Genomic DNA, 27,922 nt, shown 5'->3' with positions numbered 1-27,922 from the left:
CATTTGCATTGCCATAATTAGTAGTATCTGTCAGTGTCCTGCTAATTTGCTGGGGTTTTTTTCTGTGTCCTTGTACCAGTGAGAAAGTTTCAAGAGAGTAAGGATCACTTGCCTATCTTTCTGGGAAGTCCTACCCCACTCCATAAAATAGAGACTGTCACATAAGTAAGCACACAGTAAATACTTTTGAATAAGTGAGCTGTTACTGTTGTGTTATTATCCCAGGAAAGAAGGACCTGTAGGGGATGAAGGAAGAAAGTTCTCACTCAACATGTGTCAAGTTCTGTGCTTATCTCATTTGGGTCTCACAACAATCCTATGAGACAGATAATCTGATTCCCATTTTGCAGATGAAGAAATGCAGGCTCCATCATCATTCACTAGTTTGCTTATGGACACAGCGCTGAAACTGGAACCCCTGTCTGCCTGCTCCTCAGCCTACATACTGGATCTTGGGAAGAGCAGAACTGTGTCTCTAAGACACAGAGAAATGTGTGTCTGCTGCTGCAAAGCCTCGTGTGTGTGAAAGCGGGGAAGAGGCTGTGTAAAGGCACGTGCTGGCCAAGACTACAACAGCAGCAAAGACGGCTCCCCCTAGTAAATTGTCCCTCCATAGCCTCAAGTCCAGACCTCTTCGGGAAACAGCCAGTCCCACAAGGTGAGCACCGCAGAATGGCTGCACGATGTAGGCCCCACTGAGATCAGAGAGGCGAGAGAGTCTTCCAGCGTGTACTGAGGTCCTCTCCTCACAGTGTTCACATCCTGGCCGGGTAGGCTTTGCCACTGCTGCGGGCTCCTGCATTCTGCGCTAGGTGGCGAAATGCTGTGGGGCTCCCCTATTCGGGGGAATGCGGTAGTGATGTATAAGGTATGAAAGATGTGGCCTGCAGAGAGCCGGCACTATCTCTACCGCTGCTGCTACTGCTGCTGCTGCCGCTGCTGCCGCCACCACTACTGCTGCCGGCAGAGCTGCTGGGAGTGAGCTGAGCATCCCCCGTCCGGGATACCCAGCTCCGCGGCAGCTCCCGCGCCCTGGCCCTACACAGACCTGCCAACCCCAGGGAACAAAAGCGGAGCCCCACTGCCCTCTCCTGCAGCCGGAGGATGAGTCGAGAGGGCTGAGCGGAGAGTGTGGTCCTCAGCCGCGGGAAGGTAGGAGAAGGTGTTGCGCTCGCTTGCCTCGGCGTGGTAGGCTCGGGGTAGGCGCGCCGGGGTGGGTGGGGATGGCCGCGCGGACCAATCTGTCCCGCGGGTGCTGCCCGGACCCGGCGAGGTGGTCATCTGGATCGTTGCGCCCGCACCGCCTGCCCAACGCGGGGAGGGTGCCGCGCTCCTGCAGCCGCGAGGGAGCCCCCTGGGTGGGAACTGGAGGCGGCGAGGGAAAAGTCTGGAGCCCGAAGCCAGGCAGCGGCGGCTGCGGAGGGGCTGCCGTGGCACTTGGAGGCGTGCGACTTGCTGCGAAAAGCGGGCGGGCGGCGGCTGCAGTGTGCGCAAAGTTTTGGGTGGCGCGCAAAGACGCAGACCAGGGCCGCCGCGCAGAACCGCGCAAGTTGTGGCCGGAACCCGAGGGCGGCCCCCCGGGGCACCCACGGGGACTCGCCGACACTGGGACAAGTGGTTTTTGCTCCCCCCGCGGTAGCTGAGACTGGGTTGACGCGCAGCTACTTAACCCTTCCCAGCCCAGGCGAAACAACTTAATCCTCTCAGAGGCGGTTGGACACAGGCTGGTTGGACAGCGTCGAGGTTCCCGGCTCTGTCCTTTTGTGGTCTTGGGCACTTCCCTACTCATTCTGGGTTTTCTGTGATTTTCTGTCCACTCCTGTGTCCAGAAACAAGGCAAGGTGGCTGCGGGTCTTTCCCCCAGTCTGTAGTTTTACCCCTCGCGCCACCTGGACACGTTTTTTTTTTTTCTCTTCCCCACCCCACCCCCAGTTTGGCTCTTTGAGGCTGCCTTGAAAAATGAGATGATTAATCAATTAGGTTAGTGGCCAATTAGGCATAACCTTGTAGCAAAATAATTATGCCCGGCTCTCTGGGCTTTCACTGGTGATGAGATGGGAATCCAGCCCAGGTGGAGGGGCTGTTCCGAAAAGATATGGCTGATGGGGGAATTTCTGGGAATTTAAGATTAAAAAAAAAAAAAGAAATCCGAATGTATGGTGGCGGCAGAGGTTGTGAGGATTCAGTAGGGGTATGCGTGTGTGCATCTGTTCCTTTTTTCCGCGCCCCCCCCAACCCCAGGAAATTAACCCTTGACAGCACAGTCTGGGTGGACTTTGCAGGCAGCATGTTTCCAACAGCTCAGAAAAGGTGTGTCCCCTGCTTGCCAGCCCCATCCCCCTTGTCTCTGGGGGGGACTCTCCCCTGGAAATCGCCTCACAGTGGCTTTGCTGCTGTTTTGGGAGGGTGAGTTCCGAGGAATGCATTTTAGTTTCATGTCCAAGGAATCGCGTCGTTGCAGAAGGAGGTTCTTGTGCTCTGGCTTCCGAGGATGCACATTCCCCCCACTCTTGTTAAATAAAGCGGTTATTAAATGGGTGCAAATGGGAGACAATCTGTCTTCAGGGCTGGGAAGTTCTGCTGCTGAGCGGGGCTTCCTTTTTCTTTTTTGGAGTGACTGGCGGGGTTTGGCACTGCAGTATTACAATACAGCCATATTAAAAAGGTCTTCAGAGCTTAGAGCCCTCTACCACTGCAGCCCCGTCTTCAGCAGACTTCCTTTCTCAAATCCTTTTTGCCAGCAGCATACACGGGATTTCTAATGTGCACCCTGTGCATTTGAATCCCTTTCTGTCTCTATTTTAAGCTCATCCTATCTGTTTATGCATCAGGACCCTATATCCTGGATTTATTTTCAGAAGGCAGACACCTAGAGCTGTTCCCAGGGCAGAGGGATTTTTTTTTGCAACAGGTCCTAGGTCTGGGTTTTCTAATAATGAGTCCCCCTGGCATTTAGTGAGCCAGGGTCCTCGCCTTTCCACCGGGGACCTGACCACGTTGGACCAGGTGGTCCCTGACATCCCCTGCAGTGCTGACATGAGCTGGTTCTGAATTTTATGGCTTTTCTTCCTTTCTGAGCTGATCAAGAGGAGTAGCTGAGCAGTGCGATCTGACAGCAGCCGTGCCACCTCACTCCCAGTGGAGAAAGCTGGCTGGGGCTTAGGAGCAAATAGGAATTGCCCAGCTGGAAGGCTGCCTAGTGATACTGGTGTTCAGGGACGACTGGGAGCCATAGGCTCCACCCGCTTTCCTCAAAATGAAGGGCCACTGTTCAGCCCTCTCTCTCTTTTCCGAGACTTATTTATTTATTTTTCTTGAAGCAGGACTCAGCCGTTCACCTCACTGCGATCCTGTTTGTTACTCGTCTCTTGTGCTAGCAAAGGCCTTCCTCCTCTTCTAAAATTGTAGCTTTTTTAGATAGTGGGAAGGGAGATGGGGGGAGAAGGAAGGGAGAGAGGACAGAGTGAAAGAGCATGAGGTGGGGAGAGTGGGAAAAGAGAGAGAGAGAGAGCTTCAGGCTGTGAAAACAGGCAGGCAGTGGGAAAGAAGCAGGAGAGGTAGAGAATGAAGGGAGAAGGGAAGGAAGAAATGTAGGCACGGGAGGACATACAGGGAGGAGGAATTCTAGCTTGCAGAAGGGGAGAGAAAGGCCCATATGAACCAAAGTCTTGTTTTATTACCTGGCTTGAAAAAATGTAGAGGAAAACCCTGAACCGCAAAAGACTCATTCCAGATAGACTTGCTAGGAACTGAGCTTTGACATAATCAGATAATTACTTATGACATAAACATTGCACCGCAGAAAACCCATCAACTCTGGTTCTTGTCTCTTCCTTGACTGGGGGATGCAGTTGCTGGTGTGGGGTTGGAGCTGGCAAGGATTTGTTTGTTAGTAGATGTGCTTTGCATAGCCCCAAAAGCACTCTCATTGGGGTCAGATTGGGGTACTCCCTTTGGACAAGCTGAGTGTCCAAATGACTTTGGAGGGGAAGGTATCCCTTTGTCTTTAGGTCCATCATTCATAGAATGGCCAAATTTTTAAAAGTGTATTTTTCATTTATTTAAAGTTGGAGGAAAAAAGAATAATGATAGTAAACACTTTTTTTTTTTAAGATTTTATTTATTTATTCGACAGAGAGAGATTACAAGTAGGCAGAGAGGCAGGCAGAGAGAGAGGAGGAAGCAGGCTCCCTGCTGAGCAGAGAGCCCGATGCGGGACTTGATCCCAGGACCCTGAGATCATGACCTGAGCCGAAGGTAGCGGCTTAACCCACTGAGCCACCCAGGCGCCCCGATAGTAAACACTTTTACCTGCCATCTAAAACTAAGAGTGATGGGAAAGTAATTCCAATTAATTTTCTCTTCTCCAGCCGCCTTGTCCTCGTTCCAGACCATCCTCAGTACCTCCGACTCCTCTTCTGGCCTCCAGTACAGGCCCTCCCCAGAGCTGTGACTTGATCTTTCTAAAACATAGCTTTGATCATGTTATTCCCCAGATCAAAAAACATAAAAGTTTCCCTGTTGCCTAAAGCATATTATTCAAATATCTGACCATAGACTTCAGAGCCTTTCAGAGCCTGGCCTTCTGCTTCCCTCCTATACACACACACACACACACACACACACACACACACCCTAACACACAGCATCACACCCATACACAAGACCTCTCTCACACACACACCACACACACACATGCATACACTCACCACACTCACATCACATATACATGCTACAGACGTGCCTTTCATAGATTTGTGGGTACAGCCTTTTTTCCTTCTCTAGAAAATACATTCCTACTCTACCTTGTGAACTCTGCTCGTCGGAAGGGTCACTTGAAGGTCCTGTGTGTCTCTTTCAATTTCCTGGAAATGGAAGAACAATATTAGCTTCCATACTTCTTATTGTGATGGTGGGAATAGGAATATTGGGACCCTCATGGCTACAAGCCCCATTTAGAGAATGAGAGCCACCGGTAGAAGAGAAAAGGGAGTGTTTCTCAGGTTGAAATCAACTTCGGTTGGGCTGCTTTGTGACACTGGTTGGTTTGGGCAAGGTGGTGACCATCACTTGGTAATAGACCCCTTCTTTGTCGGTGAGAGTGATGGAACCCTGTACCATTTAACAGTTGCTTACTTACAGCTTATGAAACAACCTTATTGTGGAGGACAGAAGACCCAGTGCCACTAGACAACCTTTCAATTTATCTAGCAAAGCCCATGAAGTTCCTGTCTCAAAGGGGACAGAATTAAACAAGAAAGAACACCAGATAAAGAATTCATTTGTATTCATAGGCTTTTAATAAATAAAAACGATTTTTTTTTCCAAAATGAACTCTGAGCCATAGGTCTTGAGACTTCTTGTTTAATTAACATGCAGAATATGACTTCTTCTTGTTTCAAAATGACCATTTTTTTTTTTTTGGAAGCTTGAGCTCAGATCTTTAGTGACATTTTTTCTTCCAGCAAATATTTACAGCCGAGCTGGAAACTGACAGGAAGGAGGGTTTAAAATGAAAATGTTACCAAACTGAAGTTTACATCTGAGTGAAACACATGGTGTCCCCATGGACAGAGTCCTAAGAACTCAAAATATTTGTCAATTTGTAGAACTTGAAGAAACCAAGCTGTTTCCTTTGTTAATGTGAACTCCCAAAATTATATTTTTGCTTATGCATGGTGGTGGCCTTTTCTGCTTCTTATCTGTTTGCTTTTACTGTGGTCATGGAGTTCCAGCCGTGAGTTTTTTCTTCATCCTCTGTTCTGGTTAAGGCAGACTGCCTGAGGGTTAGTTTCCAGGTTCATGTCTGTGTCCGTACTTGTACTTATGCAGTTTTTCCTGCTGGAAAGACCCTTCTTTTTCAGATCTCCTCCAGATCCACGAGGCTTTTAAGGCTGAGGTCAGTTGTCAAGTCCTGCATGAGGTTTTCTTAGTTAACTCTAATGAATATTGACCAGCACTGACCATGGTGGGTTTTTTTTTTTAAATCACTTTATTAATTTTTCAAATTATGTGAGTAATACAAGTTAACTGTTAAAAAATGTCAACATACAGAAAAAATATAAGAGGTTAGCAAAAATCATTTGAAATTCCCATTATGTTATCTGTAATTTAGTGGCTGTGCTTTCATTTATGTCCATAGACCCATATATTAGCATATATAGATGGATGTGATTTTTTGTGCTCTGCCTTATTATGAAAGCTGTTTGATTTTTGTCCTGGGCATCTATTTTTTTTTAATTTTTTATTAACATGTAATGTATTATTAGCCCCAGGGGTACAGGTCTGTGAACTGCCAGGTTTATACACTTTACAGCACTTACCATAGTACATACCTTCCCCAGTATCCATAACGGGGCATCTATTTTTAAATACAGTTTTGTTTGCTTATTTACTGTCCCTTGCCCCCCAAACTAATCTAATAACCTATTCTTTTGTATTTTCTCTATGATTTAATAATATTTACATGTATATGTTCACACCAGTATTTACATACGGAAGGATTTTTGTCATTGATTTAAAAGATGAGATAGATGTATATGTATTTCTTGGCATCCTGTATTTCTCACTTAAAACACTATGGGATTGGGGTGCCTGGGTGGTTCAGTGGGTTAAAGCCTCTGCCTTCAGCTCAGGTCATGATCTCAGAGTCCTGAGGTAGAGCCCCGCATCCGACCCTCTGCTCAGCGGGGAGCCTGCTTCCCCCTCTCTCTCTGTCTGTCTCTCTGCCTACTTGTGATCTTTGTCTCTGTCAAATAAGTAAATGAAATCTTTAAAAAACAACAACAATAAACCACTATGGGAAACTCTTCTGCCCCCGACCCCCACCAGCCTTCCCTCAGCCAATGGGTATAGGTATACCACTCTTTTCAGTGACTTTGTGAGTTTCAGTGGTATGAATACACCACAAATTTTTCAACCATTTACCTACCGATGAGCATTTACTTTTGTTCCACTAATTTGTATACACAGTTCTGAAATAGGCATCCTTGTCTGTTTATCATTACCTGTTGCTATGCTTGCTCTCATATGAAGAGAGTCCCAAAACTAATATTTCCAAGACAAAGGATATGTACTTTCTAAAGTTTTAGGAGATAGTGCCATGTATCTTTCCAAGGAGAATGTAATAATTCACATTTCTGTTCACATAATAGTCTTTTCCCTATATCTTTGCCAGGAGCATGTGTTATCATTTACTTTAGCTAACCTGGTTAGGTGGCAAGTGGTAGCTTGTTGTTACTTACTTTGTGTTTTAGATCTCATGTTCATTGGACATTTGGATTTGCTTCTCGGTGCATGGCTAATTCATCTTTGCCCATTTTTCTTTTTGGTAGCTTGTCTTTTTCTTATCATTTCATAAGGGTTCCTTTCACATTCTTTTTTCTTTCATCTATATTGTATGTGACTTTCTTTCCTTGGAAGTTGGATCTGGTGTCATAATGATCTCTTTGTTTATGCTCAAACTAGACTGTGAGTTACTAGACGGTAATCATGTGTCTCTAGGACATCACATCCAGGGCAAGGCCTGAAAAAGTGTAGGTTCAGAATAAATGGTTATAACATTGACTACATGTGTGATATCCAAGTGTATTTCATTTAATATTGAATTATATGAAATAACATATACATGGCATCCATAGACTGGGATGTTTCAAATTAACAAAATTTCAAGATGACTGATGTTTTGGAAATATTTATAAATAAATTACTTTTCCCTCCTTTTTAAAATGAACATGGCTCAGAAATATCATTATGAGCATCAATTACTGTGTTGGGCTATATACTTGATAACTTTAAGGACTTTATTTATTTATTTTTTAAGACTTTTATTTCTTTGAGAGAGAGAGAACATGAGCAGGAGTGCGGAGGGGCAGAGAGAGAGGGAGAAGCAGACTCCCTGCTGAGCAGGGAACCCATCATGGAGCTAGATCCCAGGACCCCAAGATCACGACCTGAGCCAAAGGCAGACGCTTAGCCAACTGAGTCATCCAAACCACTCCCTTAAGACTATTTAGTGATGCAGGACTGTTTGCCCCTATATACAAGTAACCTCAGACCTATGGATGTACAGATTTTAGATTCCAATATCTATTTTTTTTATGCTTTTTCAGTCTTTATCCTCCCTATTGTATTGTGTCTTGGTTATTGTGTCTTGGTATTGTCAGTTTATCTGCCTCTAAAAGTTGTCTTCTTCCCTTTCTCCCTGTCTTTGCATTGGCTGTGGACTAATGTCAGGAATCCTGCTCCTTGGAAATGTGCGTATATTAAAGGTCAATAAACATCAGCCAAGTCTTGGCCTGGTTGCCATTACTATGCATAAAGTGCCCCAGCTCCCAGTGAAGATACATCTGTGACTGTTTAGGGTTTTTTTGTTTGTTTGTTTGTTTCTTTGTTTACAACTCTTTTCTGGGAAGGTGAGATTGACAAGTAAGTGAAGCGGTGGCCATTTCAAAAAATTGGGATATAGCTCCGATGTCATGTAGCCACGACCCTAAATATAATGGATTAAGAGATCTTTAGAATGGTAGAAATGTATCTATTTCAGTCTTGTTAAAGCCTGAGTGTATAGGGCAGCTCTATGCTGTAAAGTCGTGTGGTGTCCAGGTTTCTTCTAGCTTGCTGCTTCTCCATCTCTCAGACATTGCTATCATCTTCATGATCTGGGACAGCATGGCACCACATCCTCATTCAAACTAGAGGGCTGGAAGAGAAAAAAAAAGAGGGCAGAGGAGAGCCTTCCCATTTCTTTTGAGGGCGTGGCCAGAAGTTGCATGTACAAATCTCTTTGTACATCTTCATTGCCCAGCACCAAGGCAATTGGCCCCTCCTGAAAGAAGGGAGACCAAGGGGTGCTGTTTTAACTCTGGGTGGCCATGAGCCAGAATCAGGGTGCTATATAATAGAAGAGAGGAAGAATGCAAGTTGGCAGAGACACTGGCAGTGTCTGCCACACCTACTCTCACCCTTCCCGGTGTCCTCTCTGCTCCCTTGCCAGATTGTCAACCCCCCTTGGTACAGTGGCCTACTTTTTCTCCCCACTGCCCACTGGTGTGTGGCATGTAAAATAGTTGCTCGATAAAGACAGCTCTATTTATAAGCTTTCTTTCCGTGTTTTAGTGATGAGAAAATGCAGGGAGGAGGGTCAAGATTGCTGCCGGTGTGGAGCTCAGGAACTAGAAAATTTGGAACTTCTTGGCTGATTTTTCTTTAATTTAGCTCCTGCCCTGTATAGTTCTCCATGGCCCCACTCGAGGTTAATTACTCCGATTTCTTACTCCACCTTCGTTCTCTGTTCTAAGATGTCTAGGTGAGGAGACCACATGCTTTGGAAGCAGGTGTGTTGGCAACTCTGTGAGAGTCAAGGGGAAAATCAGCCCCCCGCAAATAGTACAAGTTTGAGATTATGACCTCCTTTGCGAAAAACGGTCTCCTGGTAATCAACAGATTGCATCGCCCAGCTGAAGTTTCTGCACCCCATGGGCTCCCATTGCCTTCCTGATTAACACAGAAGCATCTCCTTCCTTACTCCAGACTGACTCTGGAATTGGGTTTATTTCAGCCTAACGGCTGATTCTAATTGGTCTCCCTGCTTCCAAAGCACAAATGTGATCTATTTTTTCTAGGTGCGGGGGTGGGGATTTTGATGGGAGGGAGTGATATTTAATCATGCCCTTTCTCCCTCTGAGTTAAAAACCAATAGGAGATGAACACTGGGGCCAGTCAACAATGAAGACCTGGATCTTATTTCTGTGAAAGCGTGGTTGGAGGCTGTGCATGTTGTGTAGCTGCATCAGGATTCCAGAACTTTCTGTTTCACTTGGTCTGAGCTGGATATAGACAGGTCTCCCTTTCTCCCTGCAGGAGCACAAGTGGCCTCATAGACTTATTTCTTGGGTGAGCAATGAATGAGGATCTCTGAGGTCAGGCAGCTTTGAAGAAGAGAAAGAAAGGAACTGTCATGTTGTATCAATTAGGTTCTTAGTTGATGATGACACAGTTTAAGCAGAAAGGGATTTATTAATGGGTGTTGGGTAGCCTACTGCATTCGAGAAGGGTCCTGGGAGCCAAGCTTGGGTGTGAGGACAGCTAGTCAACCACATCATGGAATTGTTACAGTGGAGATGACACTGTTGCTAGGAACAGATGGGGAGGATCGTTGAGCTGCCCCAGAAGAGCTCCTCTCTCTGCCCATGGCAGATACCCGCTGACTTTTCAGTTCTTCCCTCCAAGCCTCATGCAAATAGGTCTTCTTGGTGCCCAGAGCACCCTCTAGTCACTCCTGGGTCTCAGAGAAGTGCAAGAAACACAGACGTGCAGTTGAAATTGTGCTGAGAGAGTCTAGAGCATATCTGCGGGAGCCACATACGTTTATGTTCCTCTCTGGATTTCACCCAAAAGATAAATCAGTCCCTTTCCTTTGACGAGAGGCGATGGAAGTGTTGCTGCCCTGCTTTTCCCTTCTGGGACTAGTGTGTAAGTAGGCAGTAAGCCTTCCCCTTGAACATCACACACTTGCTTACAAACCCTCCGGGGCCACCGTGGCCTTCAAGATCTAACAAATTCTTTAGCATGGCAGAAAAGCCCCTCCCAGGGTTGTGTCCTGTATTTCAGCCTCCTTCCTCTCCAGTCCCCTTGCTGTTTGCTCTCCGGCTTGCTCTTCCAGGTGTCATCCATTCTGAACTGCTTGGAAGACTCTTGGCTGTGCTCCTGCTCTCCCGAGCTTCCACGTCTCGGTGCCTATTGCTGTCCTCTCCCAGCACCGTGAGGAAACTGTCTGTCCTTTGTGTCTCCCTCCATTTGACAGACTTCTCCCTACTCTTCAAGACGGAGGCACCATTCCTCTGGGAATCTTCTTTGTCCTCTCCTAGACTGGATTAGGTGTCCCTCCTGGCTATGCCCAAAGCCCCCGGTAATCCCTCTGTCACTACACCTAGCACATAGTTTGTGACCTTTGGTTTCTCTCTCTGCTCATGCTAGTGCCAGCTGCCCGAGAGCATGGTCTTGGTCTTTTCTCTCTGTATCTCAGTAGCTAGCACAGGTCTGGTACATAGTGGTTGTGCAAATGAATGAAAGAATGAATGTTCTCTTCTGGTGAAGGACATGGACTCTGAAGTTAGCATCTGACTTTGCCACCACGTAGATAATACAGTTTTAGGCAAATTAAACATCATAGGGTGGTTGTATAAAGGCTAAGTAAAATAATGCACATGAAACACTTAGCATGGAACACATAATAGACACTCAATAAAATTCAGCTATCTCTTTGATTTTCTGATAATCATTATTGCAGGTGTTCAATGAACCGTAGTGATCACTAGCACACTTTCTAGACTAAAGGATACTCTGCATCACAGTATGGTGATCTGTGATATTTCCTACCTCCCAAAGAACCAAAACCTCCTGTAGATTGAGAGGAAGAGTAAAAAACAGACAGAAATTGACAGAAGCTTCCAAAGGAGAATCATGTGTAGCCGCTCAGTAACAGAGTGAGAGAACGCCTCCTGACATCTGGTTTGTCACTAGGACTTTACTAATAGTTCCATATCCCTTTACATGCTTCTTTCTTCACTCCACAATATGGAAAAGAAAAGAAACAAGAAGACACTGAGATGACACGGAAAGCAGTGTCAAAACTTCAGTGAAGATCAGACATTTTCCAGGGCATTGGCTGGAAGCACACATCCCACTGTGCTCTCCCTGGGAGTATGCAATGTCAAGACAGTGGGAGGGGATGGATATTAAGGAGGGCACGGATTGCGTGGAGCACTGGGAGTTATACGCAAGCAATGAGTCATGGAACACTCCAACAAAAACTAGTGATGTACTGTATGGGGACTAACATAACAAAAAAAAAATTTTTTTTTAATGACCAAAAGGTTGGGGGGAACATCAAGTTGATGTCGAAAACCAGCCTAGAATATGGCAAATGTCTTCTTTGTGTCATTTGTAAGAGCACAGTATCTTACACAGAGTCAATGTCTTTCCATCTGTGTGTGTGCAAAATACCTCCCCTTTCTCTCGTTTCCCCGTGGGTCCACACTCATTTCACTGCATCCAACTCAGCAAACATTTATTGAGCCCCTACTGCAGGAAGGGAACTCTACTGATTCTCTCCTTTTATGCTTGTTTCTCCCACCACATTAATGTCATTGCTTTATTAGAAATAAAGGCTGGTGTCAAATGAAAATGTTGGTCATTGACATCAACTGTTCTTAAGGGAACAACATAAAAGAAAAAATTTATATTGCTAGTTTTGTAGAAATAGCCCTTGTTATTGGATGTGAATAGATACAATAGTCAGAAAAACATTGCCCTGGAGGGAGTATGGAGACCAAGGACCTATCTTACTTTGATGTTTGACTTTGGATATGTTGTTTAATATTTTTGGGTTCCAGGTTTCCAGGGATTTCTAAGGACCTTTCCAGCCCTAATATATTATGATTAAAAAAAAAAAAAGTGTAAAGGGGACATAACGAAATTTGGATTTGCTGTCCAAATATGGAAAGTATAGGCTTGATTTGAACTGTGGCATTGACATATGGCTTGTGCGACATGGGGCTTAAGCTCTCAGCCTCCCCAAATCTTTCTCTATACAATGGGAATGCTGCCTATTGCCTTTCCTGCTGCATAAAATCGGTGTGAAACTTCAAGAAGTGATGCATGTGAAAATGAATTATGAATGACAAGGGACTGTACACATGCACATATAAGCTATTATTACTGTTAATAATATTTTGATTTCAATATTTTATTCCAACCAACACTTTTGCATTTTGCCTTTTGGGTTGTTTGAAGAGAACATCATCTTTCATTCCCTATCTCCCTCCACCCAAAAGCAGTCAGGGGATTTCTCAAAGGAATGGGTGCCGTGTCCTCTGCTTGTCTTTCCGATCGACACTCATCTTGGGCCCCAGCACTTGTCTGAGTGTATAATGTTTCAACTGCTGGCCCGAAAGGAGGCCATTTGTTCCCTGCTAAATGAGCTGTTACTGTGTGCCTCTGTCCCCTCAACACCTGGGGCTGTGTTCATGGGAGAATCCAACCGTGGATCTCAGGAGCCTTTTTGAAAAGTTTATTAGAAGAAGGGAGAAAACATTTCTCAGCAGGTTGTACCCTCCGTCCCTGGATTCGACTCATTAGTCAGAGCAGGGTGGGTTACCTGGGGGTGGGAGGGCAGGTCTACTTGCCTTGGCCCCTGCAGGCACTGCCGGGGGAGTCAGGGGCAGTGCAAGGGGAGGCACAGGCCTCCTAACAGCCCCTTTCTGGCCTTTCTGCTGCCCCGGCTCCACAGGTAGCTAATTAGCTCTAATTGGATGGTGTTTTGCTGTCTATGGTTTGGGGCAGCTTACCTGAGCTTGCCTCCAGGGGCACCTCTCCCTTATGTCAGCCCCAGGCCTGGCCGGGTCTCATGATCTACAAGGCAGAGACCCCTTTCTCACACTGGCTTTTTGGGCTCTGAGAGCTGGAGGGGCAGCTTCTATGCAGACCGTTGTGGCTCTATCTGCCGAATAAGGACCCAGCTGCCCCACCAACCCTTTCTGTGGGTGTCTGGTGGACTCAGGTTACATTCACTGGGGGATGATGCTGTTGTTTCAACTGTGCCAGAGATCGGCCATCTCATTCCTGGGTCTTTCGTGATGTCCCACTGACACAGGGTGAGTCCCAAGTACGGAAGGAAGACCAAGAGAGAGGATTTTTGTCATAACCACTTCCTCTACCCCTCCCCCTGTACACACCCCGCACACTCGCTACGTGGAGGCCAAGTTAATGTCACAGGCAGGACTGGAATTCAGGGCTCCCACCAAGCTAGAGAATATAGTCCGCCTCCGGAGGAGCCCTGCTTCCTCATCTCTTCACCCTCGTAGCCTAGGTGCTCAGAAAATCCTCGTGGAATAAATGGATGAGGGCTTCAAACTCTGTTTTCCCAGTCGAGCATTTGAAATGCTGGGCTCAAATCCCGTTTCTACAATTGACTTCATGTCTGACTCTCATCGAGCTACTTAACATCTCCAAATTTCAGGGTCCAAAGCTGTAACGTGAAGACGGTGATAATTGGGTCTACTTCACAAGGGGTGTGTAGGCATCAAGTCAGGTGAGCACTTGGCTGACGGTAACACTTCACTGAAGGTTGGTGACTGTCGTCTGTCACTAGCTCCCTAGCTCTCCACCCATCACACAGACTGGGGATGTGGAGGCTTGGGTGAGGGATGTTGACTGGTCCACTGCCCAACAGCTCATTATCGACCGAGGCAGAAAGAGAATCTAATCTTTACTGTCTTCCTGTTCCACTGAGATCCAGGTCTGAGAAACAAGTCTATCCTGGAGTTGTCCTTCAGCCATATGAATACTTTGTCTTGTCCATTTCTTCCAGGGCTTGCCCCTTCAGATTGTAGGAACCCCACAAATGTGAGGCTGGATTAAGGTCAGAGGCTCCGGGGTTAGTCATTCAGAGCTCAGGGCCCAGCCTCTGCATCCTGCTCTCTGAGTGGGATCTGCCAAGTCCCAGATCTGATGGTGTCACTTCCTCTGCCTCAAGCCCATTGCCTTGGGGTAAAGTGCAAACCTCCCCCATCCCTGGCCGTGTTTGATCGGTCTGGGACTCCTGGGCCCCAGGAATCCCGCGCAGGTCCTTGTTTCCTCCCGAGACATTGTCTATCTGGGACATGGTTTGTTGAATGAGTGGTGCCGCGTGACCTGCAGTTCTTCCAGCTTTCTGGAGCTGTGATTCTAGCCCTCCCAGGGAACAGACAGATGGGCCTAGCAGGAGGAGGGCCCATGCCTTGCACGGCTGCCGGGCCCCTGCCCTGGCCACCCTTGTTCTTCTCCCAGTGGCTGAGCACACAGCCTGCTGGGCAGGCTTTTCTGCCCCACGGGACTATTTTCCACTCAGTGTGAAATTTCAGTTCTGTAGCCCTCTCTCTGGGCAGTGCCTCTGAACACCCTGTCTTTCCCCATCATGCTGCCCATCACAGGGCATTGCAACCCTGTTTATTTGTCTGGGAGCACCAGGAGGCAGGGACTGTGTCTGTTTTGCTCCCCATCGTAGCCGCAGTCTGTGGCAGTAGGGAACCAGTATGGACTGGCCACAGGAACGAAAGAATCGCTCTGGGGTTGGATGTGGGGCCGAGAGGCAGACAGGGAGAATGTGTGGGCCCAGGGCCTGGCACATCCGACGTCTCTAGCAGAGCTGATGGTAAACATCAGCCTAGCCTTTATTTTTCTCATTATGTTTAAAACCCACCAGTTGCCCAATAGTATAATTTTCTAAGCGGTTTCATTTCAGCTCTGCTAATTGAAGAGAACCAAGCTCTTTTTGAAGGCTTACTTTGTGTGTGGCTGTCACTGGTGAGAGTCGAGCCTGGTTGTCAATCACTGACAATAGCGTGCCATTCTGGAATAATTTAAGTTTAGGTCTTTCTTTCACTCAGGCATTCATACCCTGTTATATGTTTTCATACTGAGCTGAGAACAATCTGGGGTGAGAAACTGTCATGTGTTCCAGGAACTGAAATGGAGATTTCTTTTGAGATTTCAAATTCCTCTGGTCTGCGGCTCCGAGTAGCTTGGGGGGGTAGGATCAGAGGTTTGGGAGTCAGACCTCCTGGACCCCCCAGGTTTGAACACGCCGCTTCCCTACCCACTTCACCAGCCGGGTGACCTTGACTCAGTTACTCGGTTTCTTACACAATCAAAGGGAGTGTGAATACTTTGCACCAGAGATTATCGAGAATTAGTGACACAGGAAAAGACCTGGACCAGGTACCCTGGAAGCAGTAGACCTTGCTGCCAGCTATCACACTGCCTGCAGGTTACATAGTACCTCGATGCCTACGGGGCTCCAGAAGGGGCTCCCTGGGGTCCCGCAGACCTGCGTTCCAACCCCAGCCATGCCATTTCCTTCAGTAGCTGGGAGAATGAGTAAATCACGTGCACCTAGAGGTCCTTTACTGTAAATGAGAGAGAGTAATACCTAGTCACAAGTTGTTACAGAGACTGAAATTATGTGAACTACCGGCATTGTCAGAACTCAATAAATGTCAACTCCTTTCTCCTCCTCCTCGCTACATTTTAATACGTGTATTTTATGTTAAGAGAATGGAGAGAGAAAGAGAGAAAATGGTCCCTAAATCCTGCTTCACATGAAAGATGCAAGCATACAAGCATTCACTCAGCGCTCTTAGCCACGCCCCCCTGCAACTGAACAGATATTTATTGAGTACCTACTGTATGCTCAGTATAGTTGTAAGCAGTAGGATACAGAAGTATAGAAACCAGTAGGTCTGCTCTGATGGTGCTTATATCCAGTGAGAGATGGGTAATAAACAAACAGATAATATGATGGCAAAAGTAGTAAAGGTGAAGAGAAATAAAGCAGGGAACGGAGAGCTTGCTATTTACAAATGAATGATCAGGGACAGGTGCTCTCAGGAGGTGGCATTTGCGCAGAGCCTTTGTTCTTGCTGTTCTCCCTACCTCAATGCCATCCCTGTCCCTTGTCACTCCCTTCCTGTCAGGAGTGTCCTATTCTTCAAAACTCCGCTCAGATGTCTCATGCTCTGAGTGCTGGTTCTGCTTGCCCTTTGAGGCAGAGTTTGTCTCTCCCTCCGCTGTGCTCCCACAATGCCTTGTTCTCCATCAGTCAGTACTTCCCGTGTTTAACATGCTTCTCCTCCACTGGACTCCAGCTCTTCAGGGTCATGGGTTTTTCTTTCTTTTAGCTTCAGTGCCAGGCACAGTGTTGGGCACAGAATGGGCTCATTCCTGGTGCACCGAGAGAGTCACGAAGGTAGTGGATGGACTCAGATGTTCGTACATGCTGACCACACTTGGAGGGCAGGCAGGGGGCTGCAGCTTGTCCCAGGGAAGCCCGCTCAGCTATGGGATGTACACTTTGCTCTCAGGGCTAACCAGGCTCTTCTCAGACAGGGTAGTCGTCATATCGCACAAAGTAAACCCTGCTTCAAGCCTTGCACTTGGAAATCATCTTGCTCAGTATTATAATCATGATACAGCAGGCGTGGAGGACCTCCAGCCCCTGGTTTGCACCTCCATCCAGCTTTCCTCTGCTCATGCCTCAGTTGCCAATTCTGCCATCTTGGTTCTCACCCACTTCACTTGCCCAGCTCCACTCTGCTCCTTCCCTGCCCCACCCCCTGTCCCGCCTGCTGTGTGTTGGATGGGTGAGAGAGCCTAAGACCTGAGTTCTGTATCTGGCTCTGAAAGTTGCCATGTATGTGGTCTTGGCACAATTATCTCTATTTGCTGAGTCTCAAGTTCACTACCTTTGAAAAAGTCCTCTGCCCTGACAGTGATACAGAATATTGGGGTAATTATGTTACAAATTAGAATATTCTAAGGCAGGGGCACCTGGGTGGCTCAGTGGGCTGAAGCCTCTGCGTTCAACTCAGGTCATGATCTCAGGGTCCTGGGATCGAGCCCCACATCGGGCTCTCTGCTCATCAGGGAGCCTGCTTCCTACTTTCTCTCTGCCTGCCTCTGCCTACTTGTGATCTCTGTCAAATGAATAGATAAAATCTTAAAAAAAAAAAGTTTTAAAAAAGAACATTCTAAGGCAGTATGAGCTGAAGTATAGCTGAAAGAGCCCCAAGTTTCCAATTTTAAGTATCCCGTCATATTGTCAACCATGACCCTGTAATTCCTCCCTGGCAGAGCTGTTGTGAAGTGTTGGAAGACTATATGGATAAGATCTCTGATATTGTAGATATCCAAACAATATTATTATTATTATTATGTTACACCTCTTTGGAGCTTAGCACAGCCCAAATTTAATAAATACTTACTTTGTTGCTACATTTGGCTGCATGTCTGTCTGCAATTCAACTTTGATTCTTGGGAGCAGGCATTTGCCTGAAGCCGTATCATGAATAACATATCAGCCCCTTCTTAAGAATCCTAAGGTGGGTGCCTCCTTGTCCTTTGTGTTGGTCCTTTGTCAGTCCTTGATCCATTAGAGGGAGCTGCACATTGAATAAGGAGTTGGTTTTGTTGTAGAGGTGGGTCCACTCTGAGCACAAGGAAGGTGAGGTCAGGTCTGCAATTTTCTCTGGCTCCTCGAACAAATACTCTGCCTGCTCCTTTAAGCTAGTGGGTCTTGGGAGACGTGGGGATTGGTGGTGACCTCCAGCCTGCTGGCGATTACACACAAAGCTGAGAGCAATTTTTAAAGTCTTCTCGCCATTTTGCTCTCTCTTTAAAAATTAAATGCCTGACACTGAGGTGTTTTATTCCCAGACCAGCTGGCCTTTAAGAGGATGGCTTGAAAGTGAGAATGCCTGATGACCCCTGACCTTGGGAATTTCCAAGGGTGGGAAAGGCCACAAGAACGGAGAGTGACCTCATTCTTTTTGTCAATTTAATGAAAAAGAAATGAAAGCATCCGTCTTGATGACTGAAGGATCCAGGAGCAAGGATGTGGTGGGGAATTTTGGGTCTCCACAAGGCTGGGAGATGTGTAGAGTCTGCATAGCACCATGGAATGAGCAGCGAGCCCAGAAGAGGAAGACTCAGCTTGAATCTCAGGTCTGCCACTAACTGTGTGGTTGCGGGTAAGTTACTGACCCTATTGAAGGTGTCATATTCCATGTTTAATACGTAAACAGTACAGTGAAGTGGTTAAAAGCAAACTTTGGAGCCAATCCTATTTGTAAGGTGGACGGCCTGAGTGATTTGAGTAAGTTACTTATCTCTCCCGAACCTCAGTTTTCACATCTGTAAAATGAAGATCTCGGAGGCCATGCTTTGTTCATCCTGTGCTTTGAGTGCCCCCATAACCCCTTTCCACCTGATCCCTGCATCTCTGCCTGGCTATATTCTTCCCTTGGTGTTCAGATCTGAATTCCTTTCATGGGGAAGGGCGTTTCTTGATGCCCTGGCTGGTTGAGATGCCCCGACCCCTCGCACCCAACCTGTGTTCCCATCATCCCCAGTGCCTCCCCTGCCACTGCACCTACCTCTCTCTGTAGGGAACTTGGGGGCCTGGGGCTGCTTCTTCTCTATCTCCCCAGGGCCTGATTCCCAGATGCTGTCTGTGAACACTTGATGGAATGAATGAATTTCTTTCCAGCTCTGAAACTGTATGCTTCTAAGTTTATTTGTCCTTATGTGTGCCTGATTTCCAAAAACAGACATAAAATACATGGTGTTCTTCCTTTTACAAAACGACAATAAATGCAGTCCTTTACACTGCTATGGAAATTTGCACTGGACAAAACATTTTTCACATTTGTTACCTAGTACCCTACCACCTAGTGGCTTATCAACACGCGAGCATCAAAATAATTTAAAGCCACTGTTGGATCTCATCCAAAAAGATCTAGTATTTGAACTACTGGAACCATCTTCTTGCCTTGAACTGACCCCTTGACCAGGACGGCTACCCCTTCCTCCACTCCAGATGGTTTCCTCACCAAGCTCTGAGGTCTCACTGACTCCTAGGTAATGAACCAAAGTAGGTCTGCAGGTCAACCTGATCTCAGGAGTCTGCTTTCTTGGTCTGATTTTTAAGCAACAATATCTACATCAAGTATGTGATTTCCAGATTCACAGCCTCGCAGAGGAGCCTGCTGTTGACAGAGTTGTCAGCAGGGGAGAAAAAAAGAATGCAAGATTGTCCAACAGAAATAAATCTTAGAGAGGATTTTGCCAAGCCATCCAAGCATTCATACATTTGCTGCTGCATGCAGAATACTGGGGAGGGAAGGAGAAAGAAGGGGGAGAAATGAGCAAAGGGAGTGCTGAGGGTGGTTTGAATTCTCTCCCTCCATATCCTGCTTCTCCATTCCTCTCAGAAGGCCCTGCATGAGATGTGTATGTTATCTTTGCCTTCTTGGTTTATTTTCTCTCTGAATTTTTCTGTTGTCACTCTGGCTCCTGATGGGCTGCAAACAAGACGAACAAAGAGATCTGAAGGTGCTGTGGGCATACGACTTACAGACAGTGCAGGACACAAGCTTTAACCCTGCAGCAGAGGCCTATGCCACCATTTGCAGATTTACCATGGTTCCCCTTTGCTACCTGGATCTGTTTGTAGACCCCACTTGAATTTTGAATATGCTTTTCTGGAATACGTGGACTACCTAGCCCATCCAGATCTCTTCCAGTCTTCAAGGCTGACTTGGAGTTTTGCTTCCTCCCTAGAGCCTTCCCAGACTAATCCCGTCTTCTGCAAACCCTGTACTCCCTGATTTTGGATAGCTGTGCCAGTAGAACCCTACAGGCCTCTGGCTCTGTTGCCTCCAGTTTTCTTCATTGTCCCTTTTCCTCTTGTGTGTTCCAGATTACTACTTTTAAGAGATTCCAGAGTTGTTGAAGGAAGAATGAACATTTCCCCAGGTATTTCTGTGTCTGAAAATGCCTCTGCTTTGAACAGGCTCTGCAATCCTAGGCAAACAATCAACATTTCTTAGCTACAGTTTTCCTCCTCTCTAAAATGGGGTAGCAATATCTACTTTATGGAATGTTTATGAGGATTAAATGAATCAATATAACTAGCTTCGAAGCCCATGTCTGGCAGTTAGTGGCAGTTAACCAATATCATCCATGAACATTGGGTTTTTCCAGAAGACACTGGCAGGAATGTGCCAGGGAGTAAACAAAGGATGACGTCATTAGTGTCTGTGGGGCCAGGCTGCCTGAGTTCAAATCTGAGCTCTACCACCCTATGCCCAGGGCCAGTTACTCCACCCCTCTAAGCCTGTTTGTACAATAAAGCTGATCATAGAGCCTGCTTCTTAAGAATGATACAGAATAGTTCATGAGAAGCATTTGGCCAAATGCCTTTCACTGAGCAAGCATTCAGTAAATGTCAGCTATTTTTGAGGAGGTGGAGAGCATTCTCATGCGTGCTCTTAACCGATCCATTGCATTCCAAGCTGCTCTGATGAGGGAACGATGGCCCGCTCTGTAGATTCCCGGGATTCGCGTCATACCTGTGATGAGTCAGGTGACTGCAGGTTAGCAAGAAGAGCCCCAGACTTGGACTTCCACACGCACACCCACCTTGAGCCTGACCTCTGTGCCTTACTTAGTTGTGCCTTTAAGAAAGTAAACTTGTCAGAATCTCCTTTTCATCAGCTGAAGAATGGGATAATAACATCTACTTTTAAAAAAATTTTAATTTTATTTTTTCAGTGTTCCAAGATTCATAACAACATCTACTTTTAAACGGTAAAACATACACACACACGCTCTTCCTCACTAGTGCCAGAATAGATGAAAGAACCATCTGAGCTAGAAATTGTGCTACAAAGGAAGGATGTTCTATACCTGTGGTCATCACCATTATTCTAATGAGCCAAGCAACACTAGTAGAGCATGTCTCATACGCCCCACTGTGCTGGGTCTGAGAAGCCTTCGACATTTTTTGAGCAGAATAATTGTGGTCAGTGGAAATGCCGTGAATTCTGAGACAAGCAGAGCTGCTGCTCCAGTCACGGGCCACGCCAGGGCCATCCCAGAGTAGTTCAGGTCCGAGAACTGGTGATGAGCTTTTAGAGCCTGCCCCATGCTGGCTTTGCCTCATGTGTGAATTTAGCCAGTGCACTTCATCTCTCTGAGCCTTGTTGTCTTTTGCTTGTTGTTGTTTGGGATTTTTTTTTTTTTTTTTTTTTTTTTTTTTTTTGCCTACTAAATGGGGATGACCAATGCATGCCTTGCCCACTTTGCAAAGATCCTGAGAGGGTCAGATGAGAGGTCTGATGTTTAGTTGCTGGGGACAGGGAGGTAGGCAGCATGTGCTGGGAACTTTCTCAGTCTCCCCAGCCTTCTGCAAGGTTTTGGCGTTGTCTGCATTTTCTCGATGCTGTGACAGTACCTACAACATCACATTCAGCAGATGTTTAGGAGCTGGTCATTGACAAATAAAGCACTGTCACCGTTCATCTAGTTAATAAGCTTCCACGCATTCACCCCTTAAACTCCTTGTCAAAAAAAAAGAGCTCTTCCTCTAAGAGGTTGCCTTTAAGCCTTACCAAAGGAAGCTGCCAGTACTACTGCTAATAATTGTCGTTGCCAATGAAACAGCTCCTATGTTGCAGGCCCTCGTGCCGAGCCCTTCATGTGTAGTATCTTTGGCACTCAGGGTGCTTCTCTGATGGAGGCGTGGAAGCCAGGCTTAGGGAAGCAAGGGGGAAATTGGCTCAAGGAGACCTATAAATGGAAGAATAAGGAATTGAGCCTAGCTTGTGTGATTGCAAATTCTACGTTTGTTCCCTTGTACCCCATTGCTGCTGGGAAGCCCACAAGCAGCCCAATTGTCCTGTAATAGCCCACAGTTGAGGGAGGCAGTGATTTCTTCTGTGAGTGGATTAGAAGTAATTCCCACTTTGAGAACGCAGGGGGTGGGAGGAGCAGACAGGCCAAGGTAAAAGAGCCAGAGAAGCAATTCTTTCAACGTTAGAAAAAAAAAAAAAAATCTGTATTTGGATTCTTTTTTACACATCCAACCCAGCAGAAAATTGGTTTGCGGAAGATGTAGGTCGTGGCTCTGGCCCCGGCATCTGGACGCCTTATATTGTACACTATATTACCAGAGTAATATCGTGCACTTTATTAGCACCGGCAGGATTTGGGATTCCCATGGGGACTGTTCTTCGCTGTCAGATGTATAAGGCCATTTAATCTCCTTTATCAGATCTGGTTCTGCTTCCCCCATCCCCACCTCCTCTTGCAGACCAATAAAGAGACTTTCTTGAGATTCATTGGTCTGAAAACTAGCTTTTAAATACTCCTCCATCCTCCTCAACCCCTGTATCTAATAAGCGAGCAAACCAGGGAGGTGTCAATGCCTTGAAAATCACTCTGTGCATTTGAGTAGCAATTTTCTCAGGACATTTGTAATTGGAACTTCATCTTCCTTAATGCAGAGACTGGAGGAAGGATTTGCTAATTATGCTTAGGCAGCTCTGGTCTCACCCAGGCACTGTGGTCTTTGGGGACAGGGTTGGCATTCTTTCGTTCAAAAGCCAATTACATCTTTGATTCTGGCCCGAGGAATGGCTAGAGTCACTTCAGAAAGAAGGGCAGTTTTCTCTGGACAGAAACCAGGTTTATGCCTGACCTCTTTGTGGGCCATTTTTGATAGAACCACATAAGATATTCAGGGGTCAGAGAGATTTGGGTTCAAAATGCAGTCCCGGGCATATTCTCTGTGCTCTCTGATACTTATGCACACATGTAGTAGGTGTGAGCCCTGGGATTAGTGCAGGGGACTTTGGGATTAAGACATCACCCTGCATTTGGAGAGACCACAGTCTCATGGAGAGAAGACATGTCTGAACAACGGTTATCAGCACAATGTGAGAGCGCTGTGGGGTCACAGAGCAGATCCTTGGTGCAGACACACCACTCAGAGCAAGCATCCGGGAGAGGATGCCCAAGGTGACTGCATTTTTAGGTCAGTCTCTGAATGCCTAAGCTGTAAAAGGGGCTTGTAATACTTGCCACAAAGAGCTAGTTGGGAAACAAGCCATGTACGATCCATAAAATGCTTAGCTCAGTATCTACTGCATAGTAACTAGGAGTATTTAAAACAGACAAAAGGTTGAAAACAGCACCAGAAATTCTTTTTATTTGTGTGGCAGAAGTGGAGAGAACTGTGTATAAGAAAGATCTGGGAGACCTGCATTTAACTCAAGTCCCTCTTAGCTGTGTGAGCTTAGGCAAGTCACTTCCCTCCTCTGAGCCACAAGCTCCTTTCTATGAGATGGGGTTAAGGTGGAGAAGATCAAATAAAATAGTTATATGGAAGGGGCTTCATGGACTGTGGGGTGTTGTGCACCTAGAAGGCATTTGTTTTGTCATCATTGTCATCATAACTAATAGATATAGACCATGTGGGAAAGTCAGCTCTGCAGATAATAGGATGACTGGTGCTCGGGAGTTGAATTGGAGGTTAAATAAGCCTCAAGCTTAGTTCAGTGAATGTGTATCTGGAGCACATAATTTTATTTTTTTGTCATTTTATTTTATTTTTCATTTTCATTTTATTTTTCATTACGATCATCAAAATATAATTATTTATATCTTCATTTCATCTATTTTTCATTTCTTTAACGCCCATCCCCCTTTTCTCCCATCCCCCCACCCACCTCCCCTCTGGTAACCACCAGTTTGTTCTCCACAGTTAAGAGTCTGTTTCCTGGTTCATCTCTCTTTCTTTCCTTTGCTCGTTTGTTTTACTTCTTAAATTCCACATTAAAATCATATGTTATTTGTCTTTCTCTGACTGACATATTTTGCATAGCGTTGTACTCTCCAGCTCTATTTATGTTGTTGCAAATGGCAAGCTCTCATTCTTTTTTATGGCTGCATAATATTCCACATATATATATTCCATCCATTCCATGTGTATGTGTGTACACACACACACACACACACCAACCACATCTTCCTTGTCCATCTGTGGATGGAGAGTTAAGCTGCTTTCATAGTTTGGCTATTGTAAATAATGTGGAGCACATGATTTTAAGCAGGGGTTCTCAACCATGGGGAGGATGGGAGGGGAGAGAGACAATATAACAACTACCCAGGACATTTTTCCAAAATGTGAATGTGCATGCTCACAGCTCCTCTCCCCACCCCATTCCACCCAAAATGCCCAAGGCATGTCAGGATCTGCAGTAGACATTAGTGACATGGATTTGTCAAAAGCTGATAACTCCCCCCTTCCCTAAAACTGAGTTCTACACTTTTAAAGAGCATGGTAAAGCCCATTTTATGTTGAACCGCCGTCTCTCTGCCTCTTGTCATTGCCATTTTAGCACATTAGCCTGTTTCTCTGCCTAAAAGGTTGTTCCGGTGTTTCAAACAGTTGGTCTCTATATTGGCTTCTTCATCTCTACCACTCTATGCGGCGTATCCAGCTCCCTGGGCAGTTTTAGAACCAAGGAAGATTAGAAGTTTGAATTAGGGGGCTGTGGAGTGCGTAGGACCAATAAAAGAGGCACATCTTCATGAGCAAACTGGGTTTTTCAAGTCCTGCTAGAACTGAAGGTTCTTTAATCCCCAACGCCGAGCCGGCACCGTTGGCAATCCCAGCGACTGTCCTGTGCTCATGATGCCCCATCGCATCTGTACAGCTCTCCATGGGGCAGGAAGCACTTGCCTACTGTCCGTACTGGTGATCCCCAGGCAACCCCGTGAGGCATGGGGCAGTGGTGTCACCAGAACAAGTATTACTGCTACATTTCACAGAGCAAAGGAGGGCTTCCAGAGAGGTGAGGGGGCCTGTCTGTAGTCACAGATAGCGAGGAGTATACCCAGGGCTCAGCTGATGTGGAGATGCCCTGCACTGGGCTGGTTTCCTACCTTAGAGTCTGTGTCAGCGCAAGCAAGTGTGACATGGCTTGCATGCACGAGCCGGTGACCGTTCTTTCAGAAAGGACATGCCCAGGACCGGGTATCGTCTTACAAGCAGATACTGAGAGTCTGTTTAAAATTCCATCTCTTGCAGTACAGTCCCTTGAATCTTTCCCTCCATTGTTTAGGGTCAGGTGTTCAGTTCTGTAAGGACTCCGAGAGCAACGAGTGGGTGGGTCATTTCTAGCAATATATATGTGACCCTCCTGCCCTGGGGGATAGCAGCACAACACGATAAATTCTGATTCATATTTTCTCAGGCATGCTGGAGTTCAGTGGGGACTTGGAAGAAAAGAGAAATATATGTATGTGTGTGTGTGTGCATATGCTTGTGTGTGTGTGTGTGAGTGTGTGTGTGTGTGTGTGTGTGTGTATTATTAAGAAGACTTAACCAACACTGGCACACAAGAGAAAAACACAGCTCTCTGAGAATGTTTCTGGGCTTAAAAAAAGAAAGAAAGAAATCAATTCCAGCGCTTTCCACTTGGGCTGCCCAGTAATCACAATGATAATGCCTTATAACTGCATGTTGGCTTACAAAATGTATTCACATCAATAATAAAGGATGGATATATATATATATATATATATATATATCTGTAGATGTATCTATGTATAGATAGATACATCTATCTATCTATATATATCTATATCTCAAATCCTTACTGAGGACTTGCTTTGTGCTAACACTCTCTGGACCCTTTTAAAATATTTTTACTTTATTGACTTCTTCCAGAATCTCTATCAAGATTATCATTATCTCCATTTTAAATTGGGGAAACGGATTTAGTGAAGCCAAGTGATTTTCTCCAAACTGTACGGCTAGACAAAGTCCCAAAATTCTTCAGTAGAGAGGATCTGAGACTCCAAAACCAGTGTTCCTTAAATTGCCATATGGTTGATTCTAGAATTACACACCTATAGATTTCCTTTTTTTTTTTTTTCAAGATTTATTTATTTGAGGGAGGGGAGGGACCAAGGGAGAGGGAGAGAGAGTTCTAAACAGACACCCCACTCAGTGTGAAGCCCAAAGTGGCACTCCATCCCAGGACCCTGGGATCATGACCTGAGCCAAACCCAAAGTCAACCCAGAGTCATCTAACCAACTGTGCTACCCAGGTGCCCTCCATTTTTAAAAATTATAAATAAAAATGTACTACGCCATAGGGGTTCTCTTCCTTCTCCTCTTTCGCTGTCCTCCCCTTTCTCTCTTCCCCTCCTTCTCTCCTCCATCTCCCTCTCTCCCTGTCTCAGAAGAAACAGTGGCCTTTTTGCTTTCCTGCTGTGACAGCCTCTCATAGTTAGAAGAAAATTTAAAGATCATCTATTTAAACGAGTGGTTCGCAACCATGGTTCCCATTAGAATTGACTGGGTTAAAAAATATTCCTGCCTAGATCCCATCCCAGACCAATGAAATCAGAATCTCTAGGGTCATCAGTCTTTTTTTTTTTTTTTTTTGTCTTAACTCTGCAGTTGATTTTAATGTGAAGCCAAGGTTGAGCACCGCTCATCTAAACTCACTGACCATTCCTTCTACCAAATCCCTGCAAATTTTTCATCCATCTTCTGTTCAAAGGATCTAAATGGCAGAAAGCTTACCATCCTAGGAGGCAGCTGATTTCATTTTTGGGGTCCACTATCTAGAGAACAAACAACCAAAAGCAAAACAAAACAAAACAAAATCCTGTCATGGGGCAGGCAGGGTCACGTCTCTTACCTCATTTAATCCTCACAGGGTTTTATAATTATCTCTGCTGTACAGAAGAGGAACCTGAGGCTCATTTATCCCTTCAGTGAACAAATATTTACTGCATGTATAGCTGCTAAATGACAAGCCTGTTACAAGCACTGGACACGCACATATGTATAAGACAGGCTTGGCCCCAGCCCTCGGGGAGCTTTCCTTCGTTGGGGACGATGGCTGTGAAAAACGAAGTGGCCCAGCCAGCTAATGCCAGGCGCAATGGGAGTTTGCCAAAGGTGGGTTTGGCCTTGTGTGGGTTCAAGGGGGTCAGAAAGGACTTCCCAAGTGGAGTGCTCTCTGAGCTCAGCCCTGAAGGACAAGTAGAAATTGCCTAAGGAAGGGATGGTGTTGGGTAGGGGACAGCTATTTGTGCAAGGCCACAAAGAAGGAAAGTGCTCAATGCTTTTGAGGAGCTACCCAAGGTGACCATCATGTCAGTAACACAGAGGGTGGGACCCCAGAGGATGGCGGGATTGGAGGGTGAGCAGATCGGACTCTGTCCACTCACTCAGGCCAGGAGAAGCCATAGGAGGATATTAACCAGGGGAGAGGCATAGACAGAGGTGTGTGTGTGTGTGCGTGTGAGAGACGAAGACCATATCTAGCTGGGAGTGACATGGATGTGTCTTCTTCCATTACCTTCCATAACCTCCTGCATTTCTACATGTGAGAAGCATTACTTTCCTTTCTTCCTTTACAGATGTGCTCTAAGAGGGGAGCTAGAACTGGAGACAGCACATCAATAGATTTTATTGGGAGAAACCTGTGTGGGCAGGGGAAGGAAGGAGTTTACATAGAAA

General features: G+C 46.0%; 1 protein-coding gene across 3 annotated transcripts in view; it reads left to right on the top strand.

The window, feature by feature from the left end:
* Nucleotides 1–645: 645 nt before the first annotated feature.
* The window catches only part of DAB1 (DAB adaptor protein 1), a 1,133,694-nt gene continuing 1,106,417 nt past the window's right edge, over nucleotides 646–27,922 (top strand). Inside the window, exon 1 of one of the 3 annotated variants that reach the window (XM_004751627.3) lies at nucleotides 646–1,152. The gene's annotated coding sequence lies outside the window, so the exon portion shown is untranslated. The remainder of the gene's footprint in view (nucleotides 1,153–27,922) is intronic. The other 2 variants (XM_004751624.3, XM_004751628.3) reach the window with 2 other exon arrangements.

Source organism: Mustela putorius, unplaced genomic scaffold (assembly GCF_011764305.1).
Source record: "Mustela putorius furo isolate JIRA1106 unplaced genomic scaffold, ASM1176430v1.1 tig00003853_pilon_pilon_pilon, whole genome shotgun sequence".
In the NCBI taxonomy this organism is placed as follows: Eukaryota; Metazoa; Chordata; class Mammalia; order Carnivora; family Mustelidae; genus Mustela; species Mustela putorius.
The sequence above is the reverse complement of the archived record's forward strand: the minus strand, read 5'-3'. Positions and strand labels throughout refer to the sequence as shown.